Source organism: Falco punctatus, assembly GCF_963210335.1.
Source record: "Falco punctatus genome assembly, chromosome: 1".
NCBI lineage: Eukaryota > Metazoa > Chordata > Aves > Falconiformes > Falconidae > Falco > Falco punctatus.
Genome location: NC_137580.1, coordinates 25,264,022 through 25,278,558, shown reverse-complemented (window position 1 = coordinate 25,278,558; position 14,537 = coordinate 25,264,022).

The following is a 14,537-nucleotide window of genomic DNA, read 5'->3' as shown; positions in this document are numbered from 1 at the left end:
ACCTATTCCACTGAGAACAGAAATATTAAAAATTCCTTTGATTTAAAATCTAGTAAAAGATATGAAGTCATTAAAAAGGTTTGAGTTTACCTCAAAACATTGCTCCGCTTATTAGCTAAATGACTGTGCAAGGCAAGCTTCACTTCAGTATCGCTTTGGTTATATATGCTTTCTGGGAACAGCAATGGTTTAATGGCTATTAAATATTTGTTTGCGTAAGCAATGTGCTCTCCCTCCTGCTCACCTGCATTAACTTACTTTCCCTGGGAGACAGAATGTTTGCCATACCAAAATAGCAACTAAATTAATGAAAGTTCAAGTAGAGCTATAAATAGAAAGGGCACCAGGTTTTCACAGTGCTCATATAAGCTGCTTCACACCCACTTCCTTTTGTCTGCCATTAACTCTCAGATCTGAAATGAAATAACCTTTCTGAACTTTGGAAGAACAAACAGCAAAACAATAAAGAGACCAAACTGTTATGAGGAAGTCACCGAAATACTGTGTAGGGAAGATGGACAGACTAGTGTATATATATATAGTGCTGTGCCCTACTGCTGGTGCTGCCAAATAGTAATATCTGGTTTCAATTTTAGAAATACTTACATGGGAATTTGGGGACGGCTGAAAGAAAACGGCTTGAGTGGAATTTCACTCTGCCCATTCTTCTTTAATAATCCCTCTCAGGCGTGAAGTGGAGCAGAGCCAAGGGCTCAGTCGATGGGCAATGCACGGTGGCACCTCCTGGTGGAAACCAGCTTCCAGGGCTGTGGGCAGCAACACAGGGAGAAAAACATACCATGAGAACTCAAATAGAAAGAAAAGCTAAAAAAAAGCAAACAACCTTTTTTTTTTTAAAGGACAAAACCCGCTTGCTTTTTGTACCAGAGACAGAGCACACCGGCACTATCCCAGTGTTGCTTTCCCATATAAACACCTTTTTGTGTTGCCACAACGTGTGTTTAGGACAACTATGGGTGGAAGGGAGGGGGTGGCAAAGGCAAACGGGGTGGGAAGGTGCTCTAGGAGGCAATCTTTGTGGCAAGACTCAATCCTCATGAACACAGCTCACAAACCCTCACATTGCACTGTATTTTCCCATGTTTCCCCTGGACTGGCGCTACCTAGAAGTCTCCTTGTGGAAGGCTGTTAATATTCAACAATTAACATTGAGATAAAAAACAAATAAACTTGAAAGAAAGTAGCTGAGTCAGGCTAGATTAGATTAGGTGGTAATGTACTATTTTTAGTTTTAGCTGTTGGAAACAGATACCAGACACAATTTCACTAAAAAGAAGCTCCTGCCCAAAATGTAGGCTCATAAAAAAGTAATGAGTTCACAGGCTGGGTTTATTATTGTTTCAGTGTGTGATACAAGATACGCATGTATAAAGGGATGCCCTTTTCTCTCTTATGGACAGAAACACAAACCTCTTATGGAGGTTGGCACATGTAACACTTGGCCTGTTGGGAGTTTCATGCTGTTTCTAGGTGCAAATGTGATAATGAGTAATAGAAGAAAGTATCACAACATGTTTCAATGTGTCTCGTCTTCTGATGAGAACTCCAGACCATTTCTGCACAGCTGTCTGAACACAGCTCCTACCTGATCCTTATCGTTTCACTCCTAGCAATGGAGGTGGCTGTACTTTTTTTTTTTTTAACTTTAAAAATGTTGAGGAAACTAGATGGAAATGCTGACAAAACAACTTCCAGCCTTTTCTTCTGAGCAACTGGACATGCTAGATATTTGACCTATCATCGCATTTACTTCAGCGTGTATTGCACTGCGGGCTGGGGGGAGAGGTGACTGAAGCTCACAGGCACCGAATGGGTCGCTCCTGCAATCCCCCGTTGAATCATTACGTGTTTACCCTGGGACTAGATTTACTGAGTCAGACGGTCACTGCCAGTCTGTTTTCTCTCTCATCCATCCCAGAACAGCCCCAAAGGGAAGCAGCCTGGATAAGAAAGGAACTCTAGTTGTGTTTATGGAAGTGCTGAAGTGCAAAGCTGCTTATCCCAGGATTTGCACGACTGTACACAATGTGAGCAAGGAAATAATCTGTCTGGGAAGATGCTGCCATACATGAAAGCATCTGCCTGCAGCTAGATTCCATCAAAGAGCAGATTTGCGGATTGATTTTCCCGGTATGACATCTTCCATCTGCAGAGCATTCAAAGGTTCTTTTATTAGCCCTGCTGTTGTTCGTGATTCAAGCAACATGATGAAACAGCTCACAAAAAGGCACTCGGCTCCACAAACACTGCCCCATAAGCAATGCAGAATGCTCCAAGAGGGGGTGGTGGCAGAAGCAGAGCCGTGGTAACAGGGGTGAGGGAGGAGCATGGGAAATGCTACGAGCGCAGACATCGTGACGGTCATGTCCAGTGCTGGCAGCAGCATTTCTCAAGCTGTCTTTTAATGGAAGCCCACCTCATCTTCTGGGGACGAAGTCTAAGAATCAGCCTGTGCCAGCACAGCTCACATGAGCAAACAGCACCAGGAACGCTGCAACTGCTGTTGGTGAAAACCTGCACATGCATTTACTATTTCCGCTCTCCGCTTTGGTTCTCTGCATGCACGGGCATGTTTTAATGCATTTTTATTTTATCTGCAATGATGTTACAGGCAACCTTTTGATGACTTCTGACCCACAACAGGCTAAGTACCACTGGCTTATGAAACAATGAAGGGAGAAGAAAGTCAGGAAAAAAGCTGGTATAATATTAATTAAATGAATTCAGCCATGGAGAGGACAGAAGTGGCACATCTTTTCCACGGTGACCTGCTATGGATATTTCAGGAGGAGTCAGTGAATAAGGGAGGCTTTCAGAGCACCTACGAGATTTGGACACAGCAGAATATGTTCCCTAGGGCTGAGCACCTGAAGCCTGAATAGCCACATCAAACATTTTTGGGGCATAGCACACAGCATGTCAATTTGCTGGGGACTGAGCTCTGCCACAGGATGTGCTAATACTATACAAGAGATCTGAACACATCCTTGGAGTAACCACACAAATTTGCATATCCTTCTTCAGAAAAGGGTTTTATTAGATGGCCTGAAAAATACATTTAGCACAAGCATGGGCTTTTACATCCTCAACCTGTTAGAAAGCTCTCTTAGACTATTATGCTGTTGAAATGCAGTCTCTTACATGTTGTAGGGAAGCTGTTCCTGAGCCATCCCCTGTGCTTTTAATTGACGGGAGAGGAATATGTTGTTCCCCAAAAGCATTTCCTACTGATTCACTTCTCTTTATCATCTGATTTACAGGTCTGATCTTGACTTTTCACCACACCCAGATCTCCCATTGACTTCAAGGAACAGGGCTCTGTGGGGGCAGTGTGAAAGTCACCCAATAAAGGTTTTCAAGAGGAAGCTGCTGAATTCATCAGCACCGGAATTTACATAGATCTGAAAGATGCTAATAGGTTCACTATGGCAAGTATGATGAGCTGCATCAACTGAAGTGGCAAGACACAATGAAGAAGGACCGTGCAGAACAGCCCATGTATTTGCAGTGACAATCCTTTCCACCCCTGGGTAGTGTGGCATGTCTACTGCATGCCTTGGCTGCATCACCATGCCCCCCGCCCGCCTCCTTCAGTCCCACGATGCAAAGGAGCTTTAATATATGTTATTTGTGGCTTATGAGGGACTGCGATGTGTACAGATTCACTGCCATTTCCTACCACTTGCTCCAAAATGACACTAGAAGCCATCATCTCTAAGAGAAGCCAGAACACATTCTGATTATTTTGTTTCCGCCACAAAGAATTTGCCACAGACACAGCTAATCCTCAACTCAAATTAGAGACTATGTGTCAGATGCTCCATAATCACATAAAGCATGAGTTACCTTTAGAGTTGGACAAAGACTAGGACAGCTATAAAGGGCCACAGCACAGAGCAGAGAACCGCACACAGTGTTACAGCAGGGGAAAGCGTGATGCAGCCTCACTCTCCAGGCCATCCCTGAAGTAGTATTGGAGAGACACTGAGACACAGCGGGGCTTTGCCAGCTGCATCCTTAGCACATGGTAATGGTACATCCACAACAGACTGATCCTGTTCTGGTAAACCTAATACTGCAGTGATTAATTACAAACAGTGCTTCTGTAAGATTTGGAGAGGAAGACATCTTTTCCTTCTGCCGAGGAAAAAGAGAAATGATACCCTTGGATAGCATCATTTGTATAAACAATTGTGCTTTTTACCCACGTTTCATCTGCCAAGTTCTCTTGTTTGGGAGGAGCCTGTGTGTGTTTTGATGTGTAAAGTAGGATAATGGAATATCATTATTAAAGGGCTTACAAATTGGGCAGGCAAGCCCCAGGTTGAGAGGTCACTCTGGCTGTACAAACAAAAAAGGTTTAAGCTGAGTGAGGAAGCTTGGGTTTGATCAACAGGACAGGGAAAAAGGTTCTGTTCTGCAAGACTGCAGGTCAGTCCATCTGTCTGAATGGAAACTAGCTCACGGGCTCTTTTTTTTATTCTGAGTTTCTCAGTCTGCCCATTTTGTAGAGTGTGTTGAGCCGGTGCTATAATGACAGAATTAATTTCCCATGCTTTTAATAAATCCAGCTGCTGCAGCCAGGAACTGAAAACAGGCTCTTCATATTGTGGGGCTGGGGAGGGGTAAGGAGTAGCAGGAAAGCTGTCTGAATGACTAGGAAAGTTTTAGCTGTCCTTCCCAGAGGGTGAAGTCCTGGGATGGAGATGAAGCCGCAGTTTCACTTATTCCAGAGAAGGAGCCCTAGCCAGACTGATGGTTGTCTTGGGTATTTGGCTAAAGGGTCACATCATGATGACAGTGATGATACTTGTTTAAAGTATGTCAAATGTTGCAGCTTAAAGGGATGCTGTGTCCTCAGGAAAAAAAAAAACAAACGTCATTGCTTACAGAGAAGACAGACAAAGCTAATGAATACAGACTGAGACACTGCATAATGGAATGTCTGCTTACCAGCTTGGGGCCTGTTGCTGCTTTCCCTGATCTCAGGTTGACCTTGTCATCAGTTTCAGGGGTGGCAAAACCAGGCTTCAACCACAAAAAAGAAGTCTCGTGACACAAAACTGGGAAGAGGAATCAACACCTTGGGTTTCCAAGGCTGAGGAAGGGCCTAGTCCAGCACTCCCCAGAAAATAATCTGTAGTATCACCATCTACGGTGACCAGAGCAACCTTTCCCTTTTACAGCTCCAACTCCTGCAATTATATGAGATTCCCACCCTTGACTGTAAAGAAAGAAAGGGAAAAGAACTACCTTTCCAGCCCACAGGGTTACAGAAAGATACTAAAATGCTTGACCCTTGCGTTCTTGAAAGATGATTAGCAAATAAATGCAGTTCAAAAAATGTAGGCTAAAACACCATGTCTCATCAAGTTTACACCAACCTTAAGAGTCTTTTGAGGGATCTACTTGTGATTTCTGAGGGTTTGAGGGTTTAGTTACACCGTGCTATATAACAGCAAGCAAGAGTGTGACGCTTGTTGTCCTAGCAGTTCCGTACCAAATACACTTCATTTCCAAGCCAAGAAATGCAATGTAATTTGCAATTTGAGACTTCTGACTGTGTCTGTCCCCTTTGTGCACTCTGTAATGCAGACTACTCAGAAACTGCCTTCACTTATCCCCACGCAACACCACGGACTTTAATTACTGACTTTCAGGAGGCATTTGCACAAGGGTAGTGTAATAGAAACTTGGCAGGGGAAGGAGAAGAATTTTTTAAGAGGAAGGCAGCCACTCCTCTTAGCTCTCCAGGATTTAGGCCAAAAGGAATTCAGCACATTTGAAGTAATAGCTGTTCTTATATGGAAAGCAGCAGAGCAGCAGTAGCTACTCTGCTCAGGCTGCCCATTTCAGAGGACACCACTGCTCTGGAAATTGCATCTCAAACACACTTCAAGCCTGGGAGAAAAGGTGGTCATGACAATTTACTTAAGCTTATCTAATCCTCTAGCAATGGAAATATCAGGGGTTTTATATTTTATATGCTTGGAAAAAATGTTTGCACTGACCTCCCTGCAGAGAGCTGCATTGAGTGGTGTGAAAGGGATCATCTTCCCCATGTTCCTACAGCTGCAGGAAAGGTGAGAGCATGTATGTGTCAGGTCCCTCCAGGGCATGCCAGAGCGTGGATGCAACAGCCAGAGATTTGCTGGCAGCCCCAGATCCCACAGCGCTCTCTGGCCCAAGTGGTGCTCTGGCAGCAGCAGTCTAGATGGGACAGTTTGGGATGGCAGCCTTGAGGCCTCTGGAGGAGCCTGGGCTATGCTCAAGCTTTTTATTCAGACTCGAGCTCTTGGGCTCAGCCCTACCTTAGCCCAAACCAAAGAGGCTTAGTTTAGTTTTTTGCTCCTTCCCTTTGTGAACCTCAGTCAGATGTCTTCCTAGAGCAGGATCCTCTCCATCCCTAGACATCGCTGTTCTCCAGGCTGCCAAAAGCTTTGCCTGTTCCTTCTTTATACTCTCATCAGACTGCAGCAGTAAAACTAAAAAGGCCTTCCTAAAAACGTTCAGCCTGAATGCGGCATGAGTCTTCCTCCTCCTACACAGTGTCCTGTAGAGGCCAAAAAACCCCAGAGGATATATTAGGCGTTAAGAAAATACAGTTGTGCCACAGTGTACTTCAATAGTGTGGTAACGTCTTCGGTTCACTTGCTGTCTTAGTCACCCCATTGCTATGACCTCTTTTTTTTTTTTTTTTCTTCAAAACGAGGAAAGTCTAACGTGATACTGTTGACGAGGGACTTAAAATGGCTGCAGCAGCCAGAGAAGATAAACAGATTAGGCCTCTCTCACTTGAAAAGAAGACTGAAGGGGAACATGCTGGAGCTCTGGAGTGAAGCAGAGAACGTGATCAGGGAATGTTTTTTTCACTTCCTCCTGTAAGACAAGACGTAGGCAAAAAATAATTGTAATTATTAGACTGTAGCTGTGATTCTATAGAAGAGCTTTTCCACACAATGATTTGCTCCAAGGCTGCTGCCTGAATAGGCTCAGTGGGGCCATAATTCTTCTTCATTTTTTTGTGCATCATTTACCTGTGGAACTCACTGCCGCAGCCTGAAGTGAATGCTGAAAGCATAAACTGCTTCAAAAATTACCTAAAATAATTTAAAGAAGGATCATCAAAGTCTAGTGAACATAATGGTGTGACTGTTATGTTATTGCTTCTATTTTCTTCCCCCCACCCCTTCACTCTTTTCCTGCTTTCCCCTTTCCCTTTCTTCAACGTATATCCCATTTGCTGTGACATGTAAGTTTTCAGTGTTACTTCTGGGCTTGAAGAGATGGTTTCTTTTGTTTGCCTTTCAGCCATAGGGTGCAATTATGCTTCACAATAGTTAAGAGCCAATAATGAGGCGTTAGGATGTGATGAGATATTTTTCTTCACAAAGGAGATTTCAAGGTACCAGAAAGTTTGGCAGAATCATGCATTGTCAGCAAGCAGTGGGAATATATTGTCCTGAAAAGATGGGCTCAGCCCCAGAATTCTTCCTGGATGTTGCAAGTTTTTGTTCATTGGATCCTTCTTTATTTTTCAACTTAGTGCGTCACCGTAACTTTGATTTCAAGTACTGCTGATCACTGGGAAAGCATGTGACCACATCACCATAACATGTTTGGTCCTGGACTCATAAACTAATAAACACTTGACCACTGCTTCTGCACTAATGTGGTCATTCTTTGGAACCAAAAATGGTCCAGGATACAGGAGACCAGTAACCAGCCCAGGGGAGAGCTGCTGTCTACTGTGGTGACATGGCTTCTAGTGCGGAAGAGGACTCTCATAGATCCACCAAAACCAACAATCGTGGCCTGTGAAATTACTCATAGAGTAATTTATCTGTATTTCCAGCACCCCCACAGAGTGGTTTATAGTTTCTGAAGTACTAAACAAACACTCAAAACACACATGTGGTTTTCTTTCGTGACATGAACTCTTCTCTGTCCCTTGCTGCCCATCACTGTCCCATGGGTCTGCAGAGATGGGACTGGTTTTAGTAAGTGGTAAGAGAGTGAGGAGAGGGCACAGGGAGGTTGCTTGCCCCAGGGAAAAACTCTCAGTCTTCCAGACAGGAGAAGGAAGTAGCATGCCAGAAAACAAGGAAACCTTGTAAGACCCTCAAGGGCTTTGTCTGAGGCAGTGTTGGAAACTAATGCTGCTCTCTTCCACAGCAGAAAAAGAAAATGGGATGGGGGGAAGAGCTCTCCGTCACAACTCAGATGCAGGTGATTTGTGAAGGACGGTTGCAATGCATTAATAATACACTTGCCTGTTCCACCTGAACAGCTCGATGTAGCGGACAAGCCTCATCAGTCAGATGAATGGACTCGATGCAGTTTCACTCAGATGCCGAAAGACAAGTCTACGTTCAGTGTGTTGGCAGGAGGTTTCTGCTGTGACCGTAAGGGTAACTGTGGGTGACTGCAGCCCTGCAGCATTAAACACAGCTTAGTCACTTTTCTACTGTGGCAAGGAGGTCCTGCTGTCTGAAGAGAAAACGTTAAGGTATGTTTTTTCCTGCGAGGCAGGTGCCTCAAGGCAGGCCAGGAGGATGAAAAGCAGGGGATGCAGTACCAGGCTGGCTGTGTTGGGGCGCTGCTTCCCAGCACTATTCCAGATGGTCCTTGCAAAGGCAGCGATCCCTCTGCAAGAGTCAATGGAGAAGGAAGTCTGCCAAGGGGTGCAACCTTCCTGTCAAGACCTCATGCCACTGAACTGAGCATAAGCCTGCTTAGCCAGAACGATGGGAGGGGATTAGAGCGTGTTTTTACTCTGCATTTGACAAACAATCAGACAAACCAACGAATCCTAAAATTACTTGTTTCTCCACAAAATGTGAGTGCTCAGGTCTGCAGACACAAGAAACTGCTTTGTTATCATCAGAAGGCCAGTAGAGAATTTTCCACAAACAAGCATACATTAATGTCAGAATACAAACTGATTGCTTGTTCTCTTAATTTCTAAGTCATAGGGAGTTTCATGGATACTCTGGGTACTGTGAGTCCAACACTAGCGGCTTGATGCCTAAGTTATTCTGCATCTTTAATGCAAAACCTACACATTGACCTGACAGGTAACTTGGGTTTGGGTTCCTATGTGTGTAAACATATTTTGTGTATGCTTTGCCAGAGTTCCCAAATGGTTACAGAGCTGTGTGCACCACCAGTAATACGATATAGAGAATACGGAGACTGCTCAACAGGTTAGAGGTTTCTGATAGAGGAGGTAGCTCTAAAGCATCTTGTTTGACTTGAGAGTCCCGAGACAGAGCTGAAAATTTAACTTGTTCTGTCTCACTAACAGAGATGTTAGATCCCTTTGCTCCTGGTGGGTGGCGTCTGTGTAAAAACAAAACTAAACACAGCCCTCCGGCACTTTCCACCAGCCCAACCATACCAGTTTCAGAGCCCTTCCATGCTGCACAGCAATTGCTCCCTGGTGAGGAGTCACTTCCAATGACTTGTACCACAACCAAGATTTACTTTTTATGAAACGCAATGGTGAAATGTGTGCTTCAAAATGACTGAAGTCACAGTAATTCAGAGCTGTACTATAGTTACAGCTGGATTAGCAGCAATAGGTCGTTAACAAATAATTGCGCAGGGTCATTGGCTGCAACTTATGAAAGCCTGGCTTGGAAAATACTCGAATGACAGATTGTTCATATTCAAACACTTTCAAACAGCTAAATATCCCTTCAATCTGTAGGTGTTAAAGCACTTCCAGAAACAATGGAGAGAAACTGTCCCTTGAGGTACGCCTGTAAGATAAAGGCTGCAAGAGCAAATTGCAGCTAACCTTGTCCCATTTTTCCAGCTTCTAAGACTAATTCATACAGAGCTGTGTCTGGGTCAAGAGAAGCAGCAGCCAAGAAAACTTTTTTCCTATCCCATCCAGGGGAATAAGCTCTACTAGCAGAAGGCTTGCGTAGCTTGCAGGAGCTAGCAAGGCTGGTGCCACTCTGCAGGCAGCTGGCCTGCTTTTCCACATTCCTTTTGCCCCAACAGCCTGACCAATGCACCAGGCACTTATCCTACCTCTTTCACCCTCTTTTTAGCTACAACAGAGAGAAAAAGAGATTTGCTAGCAGAAATCTAAACAAGGATGGAAGACTGAAGTTCAGGGTTGTCTCCCCTCATGCCTAAGCAAAGATTACAAATCTTTGTTTAATCATTCCCCAGGAGAAAACACACTGCAGCAATTCTCCCTCTCAGCAGCACTGTTTGAGGGCCTCTCCCCTGCTGTCAAGACAAAGACAAATACCTGCTCTTGCTGCCATGACACCCTACAGGGTGCTGAAAGTTGCAACATGCCTCAGAACCCAGCACTAAAGCCCTGGCTCCCCTGATGGTATCATTGCACCCAACAGAAGAGCTGTAGGTGATATGCAGGAAGGGGGACCACGACCTGGGAGGTCAGTAGCTCCCACTACTCTGAGAGCTCTGGGAGAAATTAATCACTTGAGATCCAAAACCAGCAGAACAGGACTTGAAATAGTGCTTATCTCAGGCAGGTGCCTAGACCAACAGGCTGTAAACTGGGGCTTGTTCTCTTGCTGTTCAGACTTTTCTGCTGGAGCTGCCCTTCAGCATTAGGTGTTTAGTCGTCTGTTTTTACTTTTCTGACTCCACAGTCCAACAGAGCTGTCAGGAGCTAGACTGCCAGCACAGTCCGTGCTCACTAGAAGATAGGAACAACTAGCTCCTTTTACAAATGCAGCACCCTCAGAGTAGTATCTTCTGACCTAACTGTTCCTCTCCACTAATATCAAGAAGTTGAGCTGATGGCAAGAATTCAGATGTGTGTGGCCCTGGTTTGAGGGAACATGGTGCAGCTATTACCCTAGGGAGTGACCCTGAGCATCTCTCAGATCTTACAAAGAGCTGATAAAATGAAAACAGAAGCACTTCAAGAATAAGAGATGTAGAAGTGGCTCTCTCTGGGTTAACAGCCTGCTGATAAACATGTTTTCAGCATGAATGAGAGGTAGTTCAAGCCTTAGTCTGCACCTCACTAAGAACATTTTCTTGAAGAGTAGCCAGCAATCCTTGCAGCTACCAGCTGTTTCATAGAGTATGACGTTCCCTCCTGGCTGTACCAGTATACTTGCTAGTAAAATGGAGACCAGTTATAATAGAATTTAAAAAGTGAGATTAACTGCTTTGGAGGCACCAGAAGCAGCACACTGGCAGAACTGGCTGCAAAGGTCTTTAGATATACAGAACCTGCATCTTCTATGTCTGTAACAACCTTAGCTATCACAAGAATATATATGTGTGGGGTAATAGCATTTTTTTCACATTCTCTTGTTGTAGCTCTCGTGTTTTGGCCTAACTCCTCACACTCTAAAGGCAAAGCACATCTAACTTTGTAGCATCAGAGTGGGCCAGTGGTCTTCCAATTGTCTGGGATGCTAAGGTCCAAGACTGAACTCTGGGAGGAGTCTGCATTGTACAGCACAGCGGGCTCAGCTGCGGTGCAGAACCCTGAGGAAGATCCTCTCCTACAGCTGCTACAATCCAGGCACACAAACTAGATTTAAGAAGCTCTGGTTTGGAAGAAGCCTCTTCCAGGACCAGCCAAGCTGAGCTGACAGACCTTTTGACTAGTGTCCAGGGCTTTTTCAGTTCTGACCCTCTTCTTTCCCCCTGGGACAAGCCACAGTACCGCTATACAAAGGTGCTGGAGCATGACTGCCTGAGGAATGGCTCAGCTGTCCCAGACAACCACCCCCATCCACCATACTCACTCCTGAGCTCTACAGACTGCCAAACCGTAGGATTCACCCCAGAGCTGGTTGGGTCACAAAGCTGTCTGAATAGGGCCATTATAAAGGAAGTAGGAAGCTTCATTTATTTGGGTACCTTTGGAAATAGCATGTCTGTACAACCCTCATTTGGCTGTCTTGTGTGTATGCATTATGAAACAGCCTCATTACACACACAGGTAATACTTTTATTTTTGCCTCCTTTCCTACACAGGACAGGGCCTGCTCTAAGGATGAATCAGAGGAGAGGACTACTGTCTGTAGCAACCCAGCTTCAACATCTGCTGAATTTGGACAATAATGTGTAAGTGAAGCAGGGAATGGCAGGAAGAGAAAGGATTAGGGCAGCCAATTGCTGCCCTGAGGACTTGGCAACTATCCTGCCCCCACTGAGCAAAGTAATGAACCAGAATTTTTCGGGGTTGCTCACTAAGTATGTGTGCACGCAGGCCTTTGCTAACTGCTCATCTTCATAGCCTTGCACTAGTCCTGCAGAAATGCAGGAATTTTGGTCGCCAAAAGGAAAGAATGTTCCTTTTTTAAACTAAGTGTTTACCAGCCTCAGTTTAGTCTGTACAACGGGGACCGATGCCTCTAGGCTTTTCAACAGGAGACTTCTGAAATACACAGGTATCATAGTGATGAAGGACACAGCAAAGCTCAAGGAGAACACAATTGGTTTGGTCTGCAAGGTACAATTTGAATAGCTGATTGCAGCAAGGCCTAGAGATATGCTTACATGCAAGATGAGAGAACTTAAACTAAATGCTGGCTCATAGCAGCCTTCTTCCACTACAGCTGTCTCTCTCTCACTAGAAAATGAGAGGCTGCTTCCAGGATCTGCTGCAGGGGTGTACGAAAACTACCCATTTTTTAATCCAGCATTTTTCCATGAGGACAACTCAAAGCACTCTGCAAAGGAGATGCCTGTTACTATCACTTCACTGATCTGGAAACTAAGGCACAGGGAGGTGAAAGTCTATTAACAAAATACAAAAGTGTCATCCAATATGTCTTGATGGTCTCTTTACACTCCAGCCCCTGGGCACCGGTGCCCCCTTCTCTCAAGGGTGGCTGCAGGGTTTCCAGCTTTCACAGCACATCTTTCCACATCTTTCCTTCACTATTTCACTATTACCACGCCCTCTTCCAGCTCAGTTGTTCCCAGTCACTTTTGTCTCTGTTCAGTGTCACCAGGCTTCTCCAGGAGAGCCCATCGCTCCATGGCTGTCTGTTCCCAGCTAAAATAATTAGCAAACTTTCTGTCTCCAGAATATATATTCTGGAAGATCCACTCTTGCATAGAGACAATGTTGAGCAGATAGCTGGGAACACAATCATCTTTTTAAGGCAGGTGTCTGAACCCAAGCAGAGTCACTGCAGCATCGCAGATGTATAGGACAGCCCGAACCATCTGTAAATTACGTCGCTACAATAGCTGAGGAAGGGAGTGTTTTGTTTAGCTGTAGCTATAGTTACAATAGTCTATAACTGCATGCATTTCCGTTTTGGAGCATTCATGGGGTAATACAAATTTCCTTGATGCCACAGGCCTGTTAAAACGCAATACAGTTATTTAGTGCATTAGTGACATACTGCTCTTTGGCATGGCAGGCTGTATGTGGGCTAGTGTGCGAAGTGAAGTGTCACCAGAGGTTTATGGGAGGAAGGGTTCCTGCTGCTCACCTACTTAGGAAGGGAATTAGGTAAGAGGTGCTTGACTCTTCAGTTGGCTAAGCACAGGGAGTCCTACATTCTCAACACACCGAAATGACCAGCCCTGAGAGGGACTGGGTAAAAGCCCCATAGTTAAGGGCAAACTACCCGGTGCCTACAGTGCAAAAGGGCAAAGCTAAGCTTCTGTTTTAAATGAAAGTTTGAATTACTTTTTTTAATTTGGGATCTTAAGCTGAAATTACCCAAAGCCTTAAAAAATGCAAAAAAATGACCAGCCTGGTTTGTGGCTTCTGCCTTTACTCCCTGCACGTCTAAGCTTGCTGCGGAGTTATGCTGAGGGAAACTGAAAAAGCACAGGGGTGAAGGATACAGTAAGTAGTATATAACAACTTTTTTACATTAATGATACATCCAGGCAATGAAATTGATGCAAGTGGTTAGTACTTTTCGGTATTTTTAAAGGACAACTCCTTGAGCAGGTGCAAGAGAGCAGGCGTAGTCTTTGCCGCACTGGTGTCAGTGGAAACGCCCAGTTCCTTTTGGAGCAGCTCCTGCGTGGAAACCCTCCTCTGCTCCCCTCCTGGGACAGCTGAATTTGCAAGAATCTGAGCTGCCTTTTAGCTGCAGAAGTGACTGATTTACACAAAACCGGATAGCAAGAACTTCCTGAGATGACCCTGTTTTGTGAGGAGATTCTAATCTCGTGACAAGTTTGTCTAGCCAGATAATGACAGTAATTAGCCAGGAGGCAAGAAGGTGGATCTAGGTATTCTACTTCATGAGTAAGAAGGATGTTTTATGGCAGTGGAATTAGGAGGAGGATGGAAACTGCTAATATCCTTCAAAATGCAGTTGGAACAAACAGCACAGCACAGAGGCCTGCACCTGAGAGGAGGTTCCCCAGCCTGCTCTCCTCTCAAAGCGGAGAGGCCCAGCAAGAAAGAAGTCCTTTTCCCAAATAAGCCAGTACTGGCATTTAACAGTAGCAGCAGCATCTCTCTTGTCATTCTTCCCGCCACACAACCCAGTTTGTCTGAAACATGGAGTGGGGGACAAAAAGGACTAGAG